We start from the raw sequence: 22,232 nt of genomic DNA on the forward strand, positions 1-22,232 counted from the left end.
GTTTTTCAGCCTGTGCTGAAATTTGTAGTTTGTTATTTGCGATAGTGCATGATACATCCTGGTCTGTTACTGCTCATTGCTTTTATCACATCTATCTTTCTTAGTATTTTGTTGATCTATTCCCTGTTCTATAGTCTTCTAACAGAAATAGTTCTTGTCTTAACTTTATAGTTTTCTCTATTCGATACTTCCATGATGGTATTCGATTTCTCCCCTTCCTTTCCCTCGCTACCCTATGTTCTTGTAGTAGAATTTTATCAGTTATTAATTTAGCAGCACAGTAGTATATCCTGTTTACTTCTATTATATCACATGGGTCTCTATGGACAGTCCTAATTACTGCATTCATTTGTTTTATCAGACTTCTGACTTTTGAGATTTTATTGATCTTCTGCAGTCTATTTCCCTCATTGATCTTACTATATCTATCCATGTCTATTAAATCAAGCAACTCTTCTCTTAGCTTGTTTTCTTCCATACTGAGGGCACATCCCTTGTTTTCTGTTTCCTGTGGACATTCTATAGAAAGTTGTATAGCATCTTCCTATGGCACACTCTTCAATTTCATCCTGTGACACCCGTTGCTCTGTCATATGGGAACTCACTGGCCTATCACTCCTCAACATTGACTGCATCAGAGGTTCCTGTTCCTTCCCTTGTTGTCTAGCTTCAAGTGAACCTTTATACTGGTTTCCTGTGGAAGGGTAAAAAATATCTTCATATAGCACCTGACCAATTGCTTCCTGTTCCACTGGTTTCCCCTTAATTTGGATATCCATTGCTCTATCCTGTTGTGATGTTATCTGAATTAGATTTTCTACACTGAAGCATTCACTTTGCAGGTACTCCATAATCTCAGTTTCTATTTCTTTAACTTCTTCATTACTAATTTCCTTTTCTACTTTTCCTCTTTGTCCTCTTATTTTTTGTATTGTAAAATTTTCCATGTCTGTATTACTTTGCCTGTATTTCTCTTCAAATATCTTTGGTGCTGCTCTTTTTGTATTGGTTAGATTTGCTTTCTCCTTTGCATAAATATTACACCATATTAAATCTATTTTTCTTTCTCATGTCCATATTTTTTGTTCAGATGTCTCCTGATCTTCCTGCTTCTTCTTACTTTGGGGACTCACTCCATCATGCTGTGATGTAACCTGTGTTAAACCTGCACCAAATCCTTCACTTCACAGGCAGTCCATAACTTCAACTTCTATTTTTTAAGCTTCTACTTTACTAATCTTCTTTTCTATGTTCCATTTTTGTGATATTTTTTTATTGTGAAATGTTCCATATCCGAATGCCTTTTCCTGTAGTTCTCTTCGAATAGCTTTGGGGCTGCCGTCTTTATATTGATTAATTTGGCTTTCTGCTTTGCATAAATATTGCACCATATTAAATCTCTCTTTCTTTCCCATGTCCATATTTCTTTTTTATACTTTCAATATCTCTAGGTTTTGTTGTTTATATTTTCTCATCCCTCAGATACTTATTTTTCCAAACAGATCAAAGTTTCTTGATCTATGTACTGTTTATCACAAATCTGTTGTATTAATGAATGCAAATTTTCATTTGAAGCTTCTGACACTTTTTCTTGCAGAAGTATTTTTCTTTCCTCTAATTTCTCTCTTGATCATTTTGTATATCTTGTATCTGGAAATTTTGGGCCTTTTTGCATAATAATAACAATACATAATTTCTTTCTTATCCTCAATAGTCCACTCTATCGTCTTTATGGCTCTTCTTTGGCCTATCAGTTTTTGTGATTTATGTGGACTGCTACTTCCTTCTACAACAGGGAGCCATCTTCCCCCCTGGTTCTGGCCTGGCCCCATTGTAGGAATGCTTCTGTATTTTGAGGGTTCTACACTGTCATTTTTTTCCAGTCCTGGCACCAGTGTGCCTACCAGGGTTGGGCACTTTTTTATCCTGGGTCTTGTACACCCAGCTATCTCTTTTATTTTTGCCCCACCTCTGCCTATGATATATGCTATATAAATATAGTCTATATATCAGTGTCACCTTGGTGAGATTTTTTGAAAACAGGGTCCACCTCGTGATGGTACTCACCAAGACTTGAGGATGAATTCAATTTCAGCACTACTACTCCCTTTGCTTGCTGACTTTTCATCTCTCCATTCGGACCCCTATTGTGTCCTTTTAGGCATTACTAATGTTTTCATAGAGCTATTCTGCTTTACAGATTATGTAAAAGGTCCAAAGTCCATCTGAGAGTCAGCAATGTTTGTATTTACTTTGGTTTTTGATGTAGAAACATTTTTTCACCTTGAGATTTCATCAGATCACTATCAGAGAATCCAAATCGTATAGACTTCTAGTGACAAAATATCAGTTTCCAATGATAAGACATATATAATACAGTATGTGTATATATATATATATATATATATATATATATATATATATATATATATATATAGTTTTATATATACCTTGACCTGGCCAAGACATTTGACACAATCCCCACTTGGGAATTGTTGACAAACTTAATAAGTTAGGTACAAATCCTTATATAACACAGTAGATAGTTACCTGGCTGACTGACAGGACCCAGGAAGTTAGAACTGTGGAGTCCACATCTACAAGAGGCCAGTCACAAACAGAGTCCCTCAGGGATCAGTTCTGGAACCACTCTTTTTGGCATTTGCTTCTCTAAAATCAAGGCCAGTGTCCATGACTTCTGGCTGACTAAATCTGCAGATGATTGCAAATTAGGATCTGTCATTGAATTGCCCATTGACACAAATGTTCTCCAGGAAGGGCTGACACAGACAAACAACTGGTGTCAGAGCCATAGAATAAAACTAAATACCAAGAAATGCATAATAGTATCCTTTGGGAAATCATCCACCCCTGGTAACTATCATATTGACAACACACCTTTAAGAATTGACCCAGTAGTCGGGGACTTGGGGACACACATAGACAGTAATCTAGTTTTGACCATCAAGTGTCTACAGTAGTGAGGAAATAATTATATGTTGTCCTACTTATAAACTAAGGTATGGCATCTAGGACCAAGGAAGTTATTGTTCTACTGTATTCGTCATTCATCAGACCTATCATTGAGTACAATATGCCATTTGGAATGTACTTAAGCAGGCATATCCAACAGCTAGAACGTCCACTAAAAAAATGCAGGGCAAAAATAACATGTCCTGTGCAGACTGCCTCAAGGCTCTATCCCTGTATTCTGTCTCCTACATGCTGTTGGGGGGGAGATCTATGCCTGGCATACAAGGCATTGTCAGACCTCACTCTGATGGAGCTCCTGCATATCTGTAAAGCAAGCAGCACTATAATTGCCAATTCTAAAGACTTACATCTTGCATGTGATATAAATAGGACCTGCTGAAGAGACAGGTATGTATCCCAGAGACTATCCCTTCTCTGGAACAGGCTTCCCATCCACATGAAGCAGAGTTCCTCCTTAACCAATTCAAGTGTAACTTGAACAATTGGATGGCGTAGAGGAAATCCATCCCCGGTTTGGTACTTATGTCTCTAATGGACACAAGCAGCCTGTAAATGGTTCATCTCCCAGGCCCATGCGTGTACATATTTCACCTCCCAAGCCCCTGCTTACACTTATCAAGGATACCAGAATTTGACAGTGATTTGGGATGCATGGCTAGACTTAAAAATGCCCTTGTGGTCATTAGCCTCCGTATACATCTATGAAACTATAAACCTACATTTTAATTTATTTTGGGGCAGAAGTAAGAACGCTTAAGCGGTGAGTCTTTTGTAATTTAGCTGAACTTTTGGCTCTGGAAATATTAGTTTGGCTCTGTTGAGCATTTAAAAATAATTTATTAGAAAGGGTTGCTTAAAAAGTGTACATACGCCTGGGAGCTTTAAATATTAACTTAATTCACAAGTAGAAAAACATCTTTGAAGTTTAAAAGTTTTATAAACACTGACTCTGGCAGGGCTCTTGGAAATGGAATTAGAATACATAAGAATTAGAAGATGAAAGATTTGCCTAAATGAATAAATAACCTTATTCGAGGCTTGAGGCAATGCCAAGTGTCACACCTCTTATGTAAGTTCCATGAAGAACTAGACTCTGGTAACAACAAAAGTCAGGTGCTGCTCAGTGTGAAGTCTGTAAAAAATTAATTATTTGTACATGCTAGAAGTAGAAAAAAGATTTTCTCGATGTTTTGAATAGAACTCTTCTTCAGGAAGAGCCTGAAAAATGAAAAAAAAATCAGTGTAATTTCTCATTAATTATACAACTAAAGTTTCAATAGCACCATTTTACTTCACTATCCAAAATTACTGATATTGAATTACTGCTAAAATAGATATACAAACTGTCAATAAACAGCCACAGGTTTATTTCCTAAAATATCTCAAACCAAAGCCAGGCCTATATGAGTCATATATAGTTCCCGCAAAGCATTTTTGAGAATATCAGCAATTCTAACTGTGCAGTGAGATCATTGCATACCGATTTCACAATATCGTAATCAAAGCCAACAAACCGTCTAGATTTGAACACATTCTGTTGTACACCAGAATATTCTACACTTTCTTTACATTATGCATCTTTAAGAAGAAAAAACAGCAGTATTATACTTACATCTTTTGTCCATGTGTCTGACCCTTTTACCAGCAGTGAATCCGATGAGAATCTGCATCGCTTGATGACTAATTTACAAAACTCTCTTTGTATAACAATAAACTTGTAATATGTAGAAAATGCCAGAAACATGCAGGTCGTCTTCATGTAAAAGACATGCACTATTACCATATGCAGCATATTACAGTGAAAGAATGTCTGCTTATCATGCCTTCACATCTATTTATAAAGTGGATCATTCCTTTGAAAAGATAAGAACAACAGCTTAAACTTTTCAACTTCCAGTCTGCAGACCTTGTATGATGTGAAAATTATCTATGCTGTGTATAATGAGCTTTCACAGATAACTGAAGGCCATAAGTGAACTCAAATAACAAAACAGATTGAAGGTAGAAGCCCTGCATCTTTAGAGAATGCACATATTAACAGTAAACATGCATCTCTATGGCTTGCACAATTATTCATGAAATGTGCCATCATACATTCCACTGTATAAAAGACTAACAACTTGAACAGAATTTCCTGAACCTTTAATCTCAAACAGCTTACAGTTTTCTTTGTTTATTACTTATACCCTGTGCCCATACAAAGAGAAAAGCCTGTGACATTGAGAGTGACATTTTTGTTTGGATACAAGTGGCAAATTGTTTTATTCTCTGTGCCTGTGCAAGACAATCCCTGTATGAAGTGTTAAATCATGCTGGAAGATGGAAAAAAGCTTCTGAAATTTCATTCAATAGTTCTAGAGAAAAACAGACACCAGCCGCAGACAGCACAGCAGTGCATACAGAAAACAAATCAAATGCTGTCCATACGAATGGAGGTTAAGGATTCCAAATGTGACGTGCACAAAGATAAAGCATTGTAAGGTCTAACCTGGTAACATACGACATTTTACAGTCCACAGGGGAAAAGTAAGGCTTAAGCCTTACAGAACCCCTGAGTCCCAAAGATTAGCATTATGTCTGGCAATAAACAAAATGTTACAAGTTAGGGTGATTGAAGAGTCACACAGGAGATGGAGTATCCAAAGTCAGTAACAATATAAGACTGTACAATGATTTTCACCAGCTAAATAACATTTCAAAATGTGATGCTTATGTGGTGTGAGGGTAGACAAACTGGTGAAAGGACATGAAAAAAACTGGTATTTAACTAAACTTGATCTTTCCAAGAGGTAATGGCAGATTCCCTTAACTCTGTAGTCCATAGCAAAGATAGGATTTTCTACTGCAGACAGACTTTGTCAATATAGGTTCCTGTCATTTGGTCTGCATGGGGGATCAGCCACATTCCAGTGACCTATGGATAAAATTTTGAGACTCCCATGTTTGCTATGCTGTGGCAGATTTGGATGACATAGTCATTAGTAAATATGGAACAGCTATTTGTTTAAGGTGCATGCCATGTTGGATGTCTTATTGCAGGCAGATTTGATGGCTAACTTCTCAAAATGTAAGACAGGTATATCCAAAGCCAAAGCAAAACATATGGGATTTGTCACCGACAGAGATACTTTATAAAAACACAAATGAAAAAAAGTGGAAGCAGTACAAAACTGGTCCCAGACAGTCCCTATATGAAGTAGTTTAGAGCCTTTCTAGGATTAATGACTTATTAGCATGAGTTTACAATTAATTTTACAGAGGTAGCTTATCTTCTGATAGAACTTACAGATCTCCAAAGAATCAAGGGAACTCATGATACTGAAGCAGCCTTCATGAATCTAAAACAACCTGCTTGCTGGCCTGGACACTGTCCTATTTCAGTGTATTAGGACAAAGAACACTTTGGCTCTTTAGTATGAAGCTTGTGCCACAGGACACTAGATGTGCCACAGGTGACAAAGAGGACTTGCTGATTAAATGGGCACTTGTATCTATCTATCTATCATGTATTATTTGTTAGGATGCCCATTTCATACCCCTCTCTGGTGTTTGTCATAACCCAGAGGGAAAAATATAAAGATGGCCTGCTGGGAACTTTTCCTTCAACCTTTTACATTTAAAAAACGGTATCACCTGTGGTTTATACACAGTAATATGGACAGACTGTCTCTAATTTATAGTCTGTCCATACTGGTCATATGACCCCTTGGGTCTGCAATGTGGCATTATATAATGTATTCCATGGCTAGGCTGTGGATTAGTCTTGGCTTGATTTGGTCTGGTGGAACAGAAATGGTTAATTCACTTCAGAAGCTAAAGTCTGTCGAATGGATTTTCCTTAAAACCTCGGAGTAACATATTTTAACTTAGAAGTGAAAATTGGTAGTGTCAGGAAACTTCTGAATATATGACTATCTGGACTGTAACAATGTGTCTTGGCATTATAAATAACTATTAGAATATACTGACTCTTCTACATTCTGATACTTATCGGTCTGATAGGAGAAGAGCTTCTGTTTGCTGATGAGTGAAAACCTGTCTATTTTTGCTACAATTTGTGCTTATACCTGTTACATACCGTGGAGAGTTAGCTCATTTCTGGAAGAAAGGTCGAACTGTCAAAGGCTATGTTTTGCATCAGGCACTGCTTCAGGAACTGTATTGGTTTCTGTTATGAATAAACTCTGTTTTGAGCCACTGGACTGAGTCCATAATATGTACAGGAGTTAAAAGGACAGTGAAGGAGACTGCAGTTATGTGACTTATACAACTCATTGTTCTTATGACAGCTTGAACTTGGAATAAAGAAACTCTGCTCTGTTTTAGATATTTTTCCTGTAGTAAAAGTTAATATGAGTAAGTTCCATGCCTTTATAGAAAGAGTTAGTAAATGAAAGGAAAGTAGACTCAATGTTGAGAGGCATGCAGTAGATCATCCCCGTACAGGGCAAAATGACCTCAAGAACACATACTTTTTAGTATACTTAACATTCTACCTCTTAAAATTCCTAGAGACCTACAATCCCCAGCCCACAGGATACCCTTTAACATGAGGACCAAGGAATGGACATGTAAAAAAGAAAACAGACAGCAGCAATTGGAAATATGACAGCCAACATTTAATCTGATACACAATGTGGCTTCATTCAAGATTTTATTTTTGAAATTTTAGCATGCAATTTCATTTGCAAAGCTTTTTTACACAGAACTTCAGCTCAACAAACAAAGCAGCTCCACTTTTCTGAACTAAAACTGCAGCAAGCAGATTTTGGCTTTGAGAATAACTACTTTCAGATTTAATGATGTCTCTTTAGCTAGTGTAAATAAAAGGCTGTGAGACTGTTTTAGTCATGTGAAAACAGAATCCTACATGCCTGTGATATATTCATGGGTGAACCACCAATGTGCATCATTAATTCATTTTTAAATGTTGGAATATTTCCACAGATCAGGAATCATGCATATGTTATTCCTTTGCTTAAATAAGGATTACATGACAAGGCTGAATCCTATATGTTGGTATCATGTACTAAACCTTCTAGATAAAATATTGGAAAAGACAATATTTAAGAGTCTCATATCTCATTTAGAGCTAAATGGTCTACTGCATGCTCCTTGGCACGGCTTCTACTTTCCTTTCATTTACTAACTCTTTCTATAAAGACATGGAACTTACTCAAGCTGCATTTGTAAATCTAACAAAATCATTTCACTCTATAAACATGCTACGCTGATTTCTGAGCTTTCATTTAAATAGCTCAAGATTATCCTGCTTTGACACTTATTTAACTGATAGGACATTTAGGGTGCATCTTCGGTGTCAAAATTCTCAGATTCGTTTTATTAAAAGTAGCATTCCTTAGAAGACAGTTCTTAGTTCCGTCTTTATCTTTATATTTGTTCTTTTTAGCATGTGGAACTTCCACCCTTAAATGTTTATCTTCACATTGAAGATATGGTCACCAAGTCTTCTGCTCAATCATACTCTGTTAATTCTGTAAATAGTAAGGATGACCTAGCTCAGCTGTATTAAGGCACATGTGATAAAGGTCTTTGGGTTAATCTTGGCAAAAGCAAAACTATGCCTTTTGATAAATGTGGATACATCAGTGTCTTGATTGTGGTACTGTTTTGTCAGTGCAAAGTTACAGACTTTTATGGCACTTGATAGAATAAAAAAAATACTGACTTCATATCAATAAAATTCAGAGCCACAAAGATTGAAACAAGTTCAAGAAAAAAAAGACAGTTTTTGCAGAAAGAAATCTCCCTGTAATGCAATACGGGAGGGAGGGATTCCTGCACCACACACCCCCTTATGTAACTATACTAAGTCCACTGTGGCAAAACCATGGGAAAAGGGTAAATACCATCATAAATAATACACCTGTCCCTGCAGCACATTTGCAGCACCTGGGCTGCAGCAAAACATATCAAAACTGCAATAAAAGTAAAAGTAAAACTAAGTTACCCCAAGTAGAATTTTAAAACAATTTACATAAAATAAAACAGCTGTTCGCACAAAATCAGAAGAAGATCAAGACAGAAAATGAAACTCCATTAAAGTGACTTGCAAATCCACACAATATATATTTTTATTTCTGGCAACATTATCCTTATATTCCCATTCCATTAAAGTTATATGCAACTAACTGGAAATATCATATCAAAGACGAACCCATGCACCAAGGCTGAAACAGAAAGGCCTGAGTTGGCACAAAGCCAAAATTACAAAGCCCTGAGCTAAGATTATAAAAGCAGTTTGATAATATGTAAATAGCAAGCCTAGAATAAGCAGCTATTTTAATTTTAAATGCTTCTCTGGCTGCACTGCCTCAATGGATACACTTACATAATGACCTTGTTCCTTCATTTCCTGGTTCAAAGGTTCATAGGTGTGTACGAGGCTAATGGCCCTGGAGCCTTTACAAGCCTAGCCCATAGGATTACCCGGGCATCATGCTACCCGACCTTAGTTCCCAGTGCCACTGTCTGCTGGCCCAGAAGTAAGTAGCCTTATCCTGAGTGCAGGTGTTTACTCAGTAAATCTATAACTACAAACTAAGCACACTCCTATTAACTCACTATTTATCACTATTTCAGACAATTCTCCACAAGAAGCCTTACTTCTCCCATTCACTAAAAATCACTCAACACAGGTTTTGGAAGAAAACACAATCGTCATTTTATTTCCTTTGGAGATTTCGACATCTTATGTTTGTTTAGCTATCTGTATGTATCAGTTCCATAACTAACAGATGAAGGAAATACCACAGAGGAAAATCAGAAAAGTAGAGGGCCCTGAAATGACTCTTGTAGCACTCTGGTCTTACTGTATAATGAGGGTAAACAGCAATCTTTAAATCAGAGGTCCTAGCCCTGAACATTTCCATGAATCAGTTATTCATATCCTTGAAAGATACATACATTTCATAGTTTGCAAAAGATTTTGGTTCAGCAAGCCAAATGTTTGGTTACAAATTATAATAACCCTGTGCCAATTTACAGGTATAAATTTATCTTACAGAAAATATGGCAGCAGTAAATCACAACAAATCTGGACACTTACTTTGCCCTCACCTTAAAGCCATGTACTTCTTCGGTGAGAAATCCTTATTTGGCACATCAATTAGCCATTGTTTTCAAATACCTTGATAGCAACAAGTGGTATTCATATCTGGAGCTTTTTGCCAGGGTTTCTTCATTAGGTTTTATGCATATGACTTTGGCAATTTTCTCTAGCAAAGGCATGATTTTTTGAAGAGGGAAACAAAATAAGTATGTGTACCAAACAGAAGACACTTTATGGGTCAACAACTCAAAGTATCTAAGGTGTCTATGATCTAAGTCAGGTTCACTAAAGTTTTTTAATTTTAGGGATTACAGTCATGAGCATAACATTATGTTTTGTGAGCATTAATGGGCACAGCTGTGTCATTACATTCATTTTCCAGGTGATTGTTGGCCACCTCTTCCACCTACAACTCTCCTACCTTCCTCTAGGTAATAAGACACACACAGAGTTGTTTAACCTCTTTAGATAATGTAGAAAAAAATGACCAAAGATGATCTGCGTACTGATTTTGATAGAAAAATCCCACAGTGTGTTATCTCTTCATAGTGTTAACTAAGTATAGTCATATAAGTAAACTTACCATAACAGTAGATGTTCAAATGATCACTGCTGCAGTAGCTTAACCTATATGGGTTATATCCTGCAAAAATATAATAGCTGTCCGGCTTCCAAATCTTCAGGGCACTTTCCATATGGCCAAACCATTAGTGAGTCCATTAGTGAGCTTGAGCTGAGCTAACAAAAAGTCAGGTTTGGGTGCTAAGCCCTTCAGAGCTTTCATGACAACAGACAGAGGGAGGCTAAAGCCCAGAGAAGGATGATGCTTGGAACATAATAACAATATATGCCCACACCCCAGCATAAAAACATACAAAAAAAAACAGGGGTAATGGATGAAGGAAGCAGGTACTGTAGTAGCAATCATTCAAATAGCTACTGTTACTGTAAGTTTTCATACATAACTGTACAAAATTCATCATTCAGTCACTGCTGTAGCAGCACAAGCTATATAGATAGATTATCATAGTTGGGATAGAACTAGAAGGTGGAAGGATGAGGTCCAGGAGCTCCTGCAGAATGATCCAAACAAAGCCTGTTCTAGACTTGGAAAATGAATCTAGTTTAAACTGCTCTGAAAAGTATGCAAACAAGACCCAGCTGCTGCTGCTAGAATACTTCTAGAACCCAAGCCTTTCCAAAAAGTCAGAGAATAAGCCAATGTCCTGGTGGAATCATCCCTGACTATACTGGAATATTTTATTTGTCGTGGTGATACTGGTTGCCCTTTTTCTTACCTTCACAAGAAATGAACAACTGATCAGAAGTTCTGAAAGACTTTGTTCTGTCAAGATAGTACTTGAGCTGTCTGTGGACAGCCAAGGTATGAAATATCCTTTCATCCTCAATTTTAGGTTCTGGAAAGAAGACAGGGAGATGGATAGAAGAAGACAGGGAGATGGATAGCTTGGCTTAAAGTAAACTTGGTAAAATGAAGCTCCATTAAAGTGACTTGCAAATCCACACAATATATATATATATATATATATATATATATATATATATATATATATATATATATATATATATATATATATATTTCTGGTAACATTATCCTAATATTCCCATTCCATTAAAGTTCATTTCAAAGATGAGACCATGCACCAATGCTGAAACAGAAAGTCCTGAGTTGGCACAAAGCCAACATTACAAAGCCCTGAGCTAAAATTATAAAAGCAGCTTGATAATATGTAAATAGCAAGCCTAGAATAAGCAGCTATTTTAATTTTAAATGCTTCTCTGCCTGCACTGCCTCAATGGATACACTTACATAATGACCTTGTTCCTTCATTCCCTGGTTCAAAGGTTCATAGGTGTGTACGAGGCTAATGGCCCTGGAGCCTTTACAAGCCTGGCCCATAGGATTACCCTGGCATCATGCCACCCGACCCTAGTTCCCAGTGCCTCTGTCGAGTAGAGCCAGTAGAGTTATCCCCAGGGTGAATTTTTTATTTCCCATCCACTCATCAAGATTTCTCTTGAAGATGGCTTAGGTTGCCCTTTTAATCCATTTTAAGGTCATAAAACACAAAACTCTGCCCAGTCAGTGTAACGACAGCTGCATTAAATACAATAAAAAGCAAAAATTATATATGTTTTGTGTTTCTTTAGTCACTTGGTGTTGTTTGGGCTCAAAATGTATCAAACAGCTCTGGCCCTGTGTGAGTAAATTCAGTCTGTGAGGAAGCTTGTGGTAATTGCCTCTGGCCATTTCCAGAAGAATGGAGAACCACTGTTGTCTGGGCTAAAAGGGAATCGCAACAATGATCTTTGGAAAGTCCTTCTGATTCTTCAGAAGTACCCTGGATATTAGCAGAAAGAGTGGAAAAGCATACAGGAACATTCAAGTCCAAAGAAAAGACATTTGTCTTCCATGCCTTCTAGCATGGAGTCCTGGAGTAGAATTTTTCCAATTGATTGTTTAGAGGAGAGGAGAGGTAGAAATATCTGTTTGAGGTGTTCCCAACATATGGATAAAATCTTTGAAGATGCTCTGATACAGTTTACATTCATAAGGGTCTGGCCTGGTCCTACTCAGCTTGTCTGCCCCACCAAATTTGCTCTGATAGAAAGTAAAATGCCTGTAGAGTGAGATTTTCTGAAACGCTGTATCCCAGGCTACCTTGGCTAGCCTGCACAGAGGGCAAAATCTGATTCCCCCTTTTTTGTTTATGTACCACATCACTGTGGTGTCTGTAAACACTTGGAGAGGTCCAGTGGACCACAGATGATTTAGAGAGTTGAGAGTATTTTTGGGAGCTAACATCTGTTTTATGTTGATGTGTTTTGGTCTGTCCTTTTTTGATCTATACCTTTATTCCCACTGACACTGTTCCCCAAGCAAAGTCTGAGGCATCTGTTGTGATTGACTGTGCTGAAATAGGAGTGGAGAATGGGAGACCCAGACTCAGAGATTTAGTGTCTCCACCACAGAGTCTCCCTTTTTACAACTCCTAGAACTTGAATTCGAAAAGTCAAAGGATGCTGATGCTGGGTTTGAAAAGTCAATGGATGCTGAGTTTGAAAAGTCAATGGATGCTGATGCTGGGTTTGAAAAGTCAATGGATGCTGATGCTGGGCCCACAGAGCTTTTATGTACCACTGTAATTTTTTTCATGTGGTGTCTTTCAAGGGGCATCATGTATATCATTAATGTCAGGAGACAGAATCCTGAGGAATTCCCTTTCGATGGGAATCTGAGTGAAAAATATCAGGAAAGTATCTAGGTACAGATCTATTTTTCCTGTGGAAGAAAGGGATTTTGAACTAAGGTATCCAACAGACACCCCAGAAAAATAATCCTGTGAGAAGAAATAGATTTTTAAAAATTACTAAACTCATTATATCCCTTCCATATTTGGTATTCCCAAGATCCACAAGGATGTGATTGATCCACTACTTCAACTGATAGTGAATGAGTGTAGTTATAATACTCATCCTTTGGCTAAGTTTAACACCAAGCTTAAAATGTTTGTGAAGCTCTGTAATATTTACTAAAGGATTCTTGGGATTTAAAAAAAAAAATCACAGTGGAATTATATGATAGCAACCTGATCTTTGTCATAATTAGTGTTAAGGATCTTTTCACCATGATTCCACATGACCTTGGACTTATTTGGTTTCGTGTTTTTTTTTTTTTAATTACCAAACTGCTTTGTAAATTTATGGAGGTTGTTTTAACAAACAACTTTATTTACTTTGATGGACCATACTTTCATCAAAATGTTTGTGTGGCAATGGGGGCTGTGTGTACCCTCATTTTTGCCAACTTAGTTATGGCCTAATGGGAAAAATATAACTCCAAGTTCACAGGGCATTAGAAATGATATACTAGATTTTTGGGTGATGGCTTTATTCTGTGATTCTGTGAACTGGAGCAGAACACCAGTTTTTAGAATTTATTGATTATATAAATTACATTTGTGAATTTTTGAGATGATTTACTCAGCACTCATCTCAGGATGCGTTGTGTTGTATTATTTGGATATTCAGATTTGCAATGATCAAAATAACAAGGTCTTTGTTTCAAACATTTATAGAAAACTAACATATTTAAACTCTTTGCTGTAGTATAACATTTGTCATGCCCTATATGAAAAGAAGGCCTTAGTTAAATGGCAGTTAGTTCAGTTGTCCAGGATTGTTTCTGTTAACTTGTTTATTCATGAAGTGGCTACACTAAAAACAATGTTTTTGAATAGGGGTTATCCTTTGAAATTGTGGACCCTATTTTCAAAGAGGTTTTGAATAAGCATTAAATGGTATCTATTTGGTAGCAGAGCACTAGGGGTACCAGACAGGGGTACCAGATTGTGATAGTCAGTATGGTGTAACAAATGAGTTAAAAAGGGTACACTAGAGTTATGGTTACCCCTTTTAGCACAGATGCTAAAGATATTAGGGGCATTATGACCAAAAATTGGTAACATTTTAATTGTGAGAAAGAATATATTAAAGTAGCTTGTGATAAGCCCAAGGTGATATTTAAGAAGGGGAAAAGTTTGAAAAAATATTTTAAAAATTTTGGTTTTCACAAAGCCATTGTTGGTCATAGTGTTGGTACCTATAAGTGTAAAATGCGCAGCCAATATCCATATATTCTATAAGCTTGTCAGGTATATATTGCTTCTTACGGTATGGTTCACAGTCACCAATACTGTAATTGTGAATCCTAAGGAGTTGTTTATGCAGCAATATGTTAGCAATGTGCTGCATTCTATGTTGTAAAAACTGAGAGACAATTTAAAGACAGAATTTATGAACATATATGTGATTTCAAGAAAAAAGTAATGTACTATAGTAATGTACTACATAGTCACACAGCACAATGTGCACACTCAATTTTTCTTGTCTTGACAAAATCGGTTTTAATCCAAAATGTAGTACGTATAATGAAACCCTTGAATTATGTGAGTTGAAGTGGCAACTGAAAACTAATACTAAGAATTTCTTGGTATAAATGATTACTCTTCTCTTGGATCTTTGCTGAAACTTCAGTCCTGTTGAATACAGGATTTTGTTTGTGTAAATAGTATCATTTTACCTTGTAAGATGTTTTGGTATATTAATTGTTTTTATATATGTTTATTACTCAATATGAGTATTTTGTTTTTATGTAGGGATTATGTGATATTATTTTATTTATTTAAGGAAGTGATGTCAGTGTACAAGAATGTTTCTTAAGAAGTCTATCAGTTTAAGATGAAAGCATTTAACCATTGCTTGTGTTTTTTATTAAAACATTCATCTGGTGATTTTCTGCAGCATCCTTACTTTATTCATAGTTTGGTTGTTGGCTCGTTTGGTTGGTTATTAGTTTTTCCTGTGAAAGTCAAAAACATTTTTGAATGGTCTCTTGGAATCACAGTCTGTATAGGAAATCCTTTATCCAAGTGAGGGATTCCTGAGACTTTGAAAAAGACTCTACATAGATATGCAAGTTGCCTAAATAAGGAAGGAATGTCTTTGCAGTCTGCAGTAAGCTATCACAAGAGCTAGACACTTTGCGAGAACCCTTGGGCCAGTAGATAGCCCAAATGATAAGGTAGAGAAATAATAAAGTGATACAGACTCACAAAACCTTAATAAACACCTAAAATCTGGAAATATGTATGAGTTGATTTTCATCTTTTAAAATTAGAGTCACCAAGAAACTCAAAAGGAAAGTAAGGGGTAATAAGTTTTAAAGAGACAAGCTTTTGTACTTGAGAACTATCACAAACTAGTTCAGAAACAAAAGGTCAAGAACTGGTTTCCACAAGACTTCTTTCTTTGGCAGCAGAAACATCCTAGAATAAAACCCTTCTCCAAACTAGCTTCTATCACCCCCGTGAGCCAGCCAATGTTGGATGACAAGAGTAAAGGAAGAGTTTGGTCTGGTCCCCTGAAAAGGAGGTAGAGACTCCCACTGCCCTTTGTAAAATCATTGTATTACTCTTAGTACCCGTCTGTCTGAAACAATCTGTTTCCAAAGAGAGAAATGGAGGTTCAGACTTTCTGGAAGGATTAAAGGACTGTTATGATGGAAGGGGGAAGAAAAGTCCATCATATAGTCATTCAGACTTATTAGATTATCCTTTGTTCTAGGGGATTCCTGCTTTCATTTTGAAACCTCCCTGCCACTGCTTTTTAAACATCTTCTTACCAGTTTTCTATTGAAAATTAGATTAGGGAACATCAAATCTCTTGGTAAACATGGAGAAAAAAAGACTGAAAAAATCTGAGAGATCCCTAGAATCAGCTTCACCCTCGCAAACATTTTAATTTCCTCTGCAGCAGAAAGTCCAAAAACTACGTAATTCTCTATCCGAGGATGAATCAAAATTTAATTTTCGACACCTTTTGGGAGGTTTTGGGAATGCAACCAGGCAAACTTCCACATACCAGTTTCAGAAGCAGCAGCACTGGAAGTGGCATCCATAGAGTCATATGCACATTTTAAACAATGGGTAATGACTTGAGGAACAGTAGAAAGCACATTACACAAAGCAGGTTTTTCTCTACAAGAGGCAACTCATGCCACAACATTCCTCATATCCTCAGAAGTGACCAGGAAACACTTCCTTCTCCTTCCTCTCATGTCAGAAGGAATGGATTAGTGTTACTAAAAGTTTAGCAGTAGATGAACTCATTAAACCAAAAGCTGCCGGATCAGCTCTGGGACAAGTACATAAAATCTTAAAAGACTTGGGAACCTCATATAATCTATATGCCTTTTTTAGGACCAACAGGTTGACTGTCAGGGAAATTTCAGACAATGACAAAAACATCCTGCAAGGCAGAAAGAACCAAAGGATTAGGGGAGATTCTGAACATTCTAGTTGTAGCAAATCACAATGCTTTCTGAGGGATGGAGAAACATCACTGTTTTCCCATTGAAATAAGTAATTCATTCTGAAAATTGTCTCAGAGAAAGAGAATCCTTAAATGGGACTGACAGAGGCTATAATCTCCTCAGAATCACAATCTAAAGTATGCGGAGTAACCACTTTCTCTGTCTCAGTGTCATCATACTGAGGGTCAACAACATGAATATGTTCAGAAAATGAGGAATATATTTTAATCTTACTGGAGTTAGCTAAACTAGAGGGGTTTAAAGCCTACAGTAAACCCTGAACTAATTCCAGTAAATTATACATATCCAGTGTAACTGGGACAGGAGAGAATATATGCTTCATTTTTTGTTTCTTTTTAGCAGGAAGTTCCGAAGAAACTAACAGTTGCTAGCCATAGCTTCCCTAGGAAAGGGCACACATTTCTGACTAGACATAGAAACATTCTCTGCCACTTCTTCAGTGACTGACACAAGCGGCTCTCCCTTTACCATTAAGGGCACTCCAACAGTTGCAGATGGCTTATATAACCCTTGGTCTATGGTGGTTGTAGGGATTACACTAGATCAGGGACGTTGGGAGGCATACGCACTGTACTGATTTCAGTACAACTTTTTTAGAGGGGGGTAGCTTTTTTGAAAAAAAAAAAAAAAAAACGTACGTACATTTAAGGAGGTGTTGGCTCCTTTAAGGAGGATAGCAGCCAGTCGGAAGTGAGCTCACATCATGTCCGGCTGGCTGTGAGCGGGAAATGAGCATTCACAAATGGAAGGCAATGCAAGCGCAATGAACAGAGGATTATTGAGGCAAGCGCAACGAACAGAGGATTATCATTGAGGCAATCAATTGAAGTAAGTGTGTGCATGCAAGCGCAGATATTGTGTGTGTCCAGCACAATCGCAAATGGCAGTTTAGTTTGAAGTGTGATGGCAGATGGCAGTTGAAGTGTGTGTGATGGCAGTTTGGTAGTTTGAACTGATGGCAAATGGCAGTTTAGTTTTAACTGGTGTGTGTGTGTGTGATGGCAGGTTAGTTTGAACTGGTGTGTGTGTGTGATGGCAGGTTAGTTTGAACTGGTGTGTGTGTGTGATGGCAGGTCAGTTTGAACTGGTGTGTCTGTGTGATGGCAGGTTAGTTTGAACTGGTGTGTGTGTGTGTGTGTGTGTGTGTGTGTGTGTGTGTGTGTGTGTGTGTGTGATGGCAGGTTAGTTTGAACTGGTGTGTGTGTGTGATGGCAGGTTAGTTTGAACTGGTGTGTGTGTGTGTGTGTGTGATGGCAGGTTAGTTTGAACTGGTGTGTGTGTGTGATGGCAGGTTAGTTTGAACTGGTGTGTGTAAGTGTGTGTGTGTGTGTGTGTGTGTGTGTGTGTGTGTGTGTGTGTGTGTGTGTGTGTGTGTGTGTGATGGCAGGTTAGTTTGAACTGGTATGTGTGTGTGATGGCAGGTTAGTTTGAACTGGTGTGTGTGTGTGATGGCAGGTTAGTTTGAACTGGTGTGTGTGATGGCAGGTTAGTTTGAACTGGTGTGTGTTTGTGCGATGGCAGGTTAGTTTGAACTGGTGTGTGTGTGTGATGGCAGGTTAGTTTGAACTGGTGTGTGTGTGTGTGTGTGTGTGTGTGTGTGTGTGTGTGTGTGTGTGTGTGTGTGTGTGTGTGATGGCAGGTTAGTTTGAACTGGTGTGTGTGTGTGTGTGTGTGTGTGATGGCAGGTTAGTTTGAACTGGTGTGTGTGTGAAAATGCCCCCACATAATACACCTGCTGGTTATAGGTGTTCAGGCTCAAACCCTGTACCTTTGCTTCAGGGTAAGAAGAGCCTAAAGTCCCTAACCACCACCATTTCTGAACTTTGTTCAGATTTGCTTTTCTAATGGTTGTGAGCTATGGTGAGAACTGAAGTTGTATTTCTCCCATTATTGTTTTTGTTGTTTGTCCAGGTTGTTTGTGCTAAGGTGTGAAGTGAGAACTGAACTTGTATTCCCTCATTATTGGCTTTGTTTGTCCAGGTTTTTTGTGCTAAGATGTTGAAAGCTATCTAAATGATAGCCATTAAGTTTGTCTTCCTATTTTTCAAACTGCTGATTTAGCATAGTGGTATGTTGCACTGACTATAGTGCATATGGTTCTGGGTTCAAGACATGCATGGTGAAAATGCAGCATTTTATTCTAGCAACTTTCCAAAATTATACAAGCAATGTTTAAAATGTGTCCCTGTTTTTTGGGCTTTTGTCCCTCCCCCCAATAAATGTTGGCTTTTTCCAGATTTCTTGTGCTGCAAAGTTCAGAGATACAGCTGAGTGTCGACATTTTACAAGGAGCTGAGAGCTGCAGGGGAACTTAAGTTTAGTGCTGCTTATGCTGAGTCTGCTTGTACTGTTAATAGCACAACAGGTAGTGTACTTGCTTTTGATGCAGAAGACTGTGGGTTCTTCTCCCACAGTAGGTAGATGCATTGCTGATACTGTACTGTGTTGTAAAGGGGGGTGGATGCTGTAGTCCATTTTGGCGAAGATATCTAGTAGCAACTATGAACCTGTTATTAGTTTGCCATCCATTCCCTATTGCAATATTACTAGCGTATCATTGTTTTTAATGCAACATAGGCAATTTATTCCTCAAGGGCAACAGGCACATTATTTGTAGATGAAACCATGAAATATAAAGTTGTTTGCTAGCAGCAGCCTCTTCATTAGTTACAGATTTCTCTAATGTGGAATTATGTAGATGGCTTTTACTAGTTCAGAGATTGTGCATATTTACTGATACTGGTGGACTGTAGAAGTTTGAGTAGACTTTTATGATGGAAGGTATATCAAAGAGCATGTGTATTTTTCATGTGCAAGGGGCCTATGATTTGAAAACAGCCCAAAGTTACTTTATCTGCCACTGGCAAAATGTATTTTCTTTGAATGTGGGTTTCAATGCTGTCTCAATGAATGTGAGTTTCAAGGGTAGAGAAGTTTTAATGCTAAGTCTAGTTTCATTGTGAGACTGCATTGCTTTGTTTAGCAGATATTTATTGGTGTTCATGCTGTAAAATGCAAAATAAAACTTTTCTGGCAAATCATTGAGGAATAAAGTCACTAAATAATGACCGACGTTAAGTTTCAGACGTCATAATCTTTAGAAAAATGCATGCTAAAGCAAGACCTGATATTCTATCAACTGTCTTCAATTTATACAAGGTCAATTTTTAATACTGTTTGTATGTTCCCCCAATATATTTGGCCTTGTCCAGATTTTCTGCATTAAGAGGTTGAGAGGTATGTGCAAATAAATAGCTTTATAGAATTAGGAATATCCAAACCTCTCAACTGTCCCCAATTTTGGCTCAAAATGTTGCTCTCCCACTAATAATCTCTCTGCAAAATAGCAATGAGTCTTTAAACACTGAAAATCAAATAAATAACCATTTTATTTTAAAGCACTGAAAGTTCTGTTATCCTTCAGGATATCACCATCACTCTCCTCCTGACTGTTTTTTTTTTCAAAAACGGTAGGAGATGCAGATGTACTTGTCCTGTTCCTTTTATTCAATTTGTTTCCCCGGTGCCAAAAGTCAACAACGACCAGTGCAAGGACGAAACAGTTGCAGCAAGTCAGTCTGTGAAGCGTTATATTTGATCTGCCAAGACTGTTTATTTTAACAATGTGCGTATCACAGAGACACACACATTTTAATGGGAGCAGTGTTGTTGGTCTCCTTTTTTAGCCAGCGCATCAAAGTCTGGAGTTAGTTTTGTTGTGGCAATTCTCAGGATGGATCTGAGGTGTAGGTCTGTTAACTTGGATCTGTGGCTGGCTTTGTTGATGTTCATGATGCTGAAGGTCTGTTCACACACGAAAGTAGAGCCGAACAAAGCCAACATCATCTGCGCTTTTCGCCTTAGATTTGGAAACGCGGCATCATTGAGTGAAGCATAGAAGTCATTTAGTTTCAGAGAGCTGAACCTCTCTTTTAAGGCAGGGTCGGACTGAAGGTCGATCAGTTCGAGCTGAAGCTCCTCTGGAGCTGTTTCGGGGTCTTGTGACAGAGGAAAGGCCACCAATTGAAGTGACTTGTCAATTTTGTCGAAATCCAAAAACCAACGGCAGAATTCTCCGTGCAGTGCATCCAGTGACTCACTGTATTTCTTTACTTTTGCTCCGGCCTCTTTCAGCATGGCTAGTCTAGGAAAATGAGTGAATGACTTGTTCAAAATCTGCCTGGAGAATAAAGCCAGCTTGGATTTGAAGGCTTTCACATTTGTGTACATGTCATGCACAAACTGCTCATTCCCCTGCAGTTTCACGTTGAGCTCATTCAAGTGTGAAAATACGTCCGTAGCAAATGCAAAGTCACACATCCAGCTCTTGTTGCTCAGCTCAGGAAATTCATCAGTCTTCCCCTGCTGCTCCAAAAACACGCCAATCTCCTCTTTGAGCTCCCACACTCGTTGAAACACTTTGCCCAAACTCAACCAGCGGACACGGGAGTGATAAAGCAGGTCCTGGTGATCCGCATCAGTTTCCTCCAGGAACGCAATGAACTGACGGTGCTGAAGTCCCCGTGTGCGTATGAAGTTGACGAGTTTCACCACAGGATTCACAACATGATACAGCTGTAACACCGATTTACATAGAGATTCCTGGTGGATGATGCAGTGGAGGAAAATGACATCCTGGTCAGGGTTTTCATCTTTCACTTTATTCTGGATTCTCCTCAGCAGGCCAACGTTTTTTCCCATTAAATTCGGAGATCCATCTGTGGTGACGTTAACAAGCTTACTCCAGGGAAGCTTCATGTTTTCGATGGCAGCAGACACCCGTTCAAACAAGTCCTCTCCCCGTGTTTGTCCTTTCAGAGACTCCATTGTCTAAAACTCCTCTGTTATTTCAAAAGTTTTGTTGATTCCTCGGATAAAAATGAGGAGCTGAGCAGTGTCTTTGACATCGTTGCTTTCATCCAGTGCTAAAGAATAAAAAGTGAATGACTTCATCTTTTTGTTTAATCTGCTGGTGATATCTTCATCTATTAGTTCCACATGGCGAGTCACTGTCCGCCGTGATAAACTGATTTTCTCAAATTTGTCTTTGGTCTCCGGGCACAAAATTCCTGCTGTCTCTACCATACATTCTTTTAAAAACTCGCACTCAGACAGTGGTTTGCTGGCCTTTGCTATTTTGAATGAAAGCATAAAACTGGCCTTGGTACTTGACTCTTGAATGGCAGTTTGATGGTGAAAAAACTTTGCTGAGCCTTCAAATTAGCTGCCACCTTCTCAGCAGCAGCTTCC

The sequence above is a fragment of the Protopterus annectens genome, chromosome 9.part0 (assembly GCF_019279795.1).
Source record: "Protopterus annectens isolate FY-2018-M chromosome 9.part0, PAN1.0, whole genome shotgun sequence".
NCBI classification, from domain to species: domain Eukaryota; kingdom Metazoa; phylum Chordata; order Ceratodontiformes; family Protopteridae; genus Protopterus; species Protopterus annectens.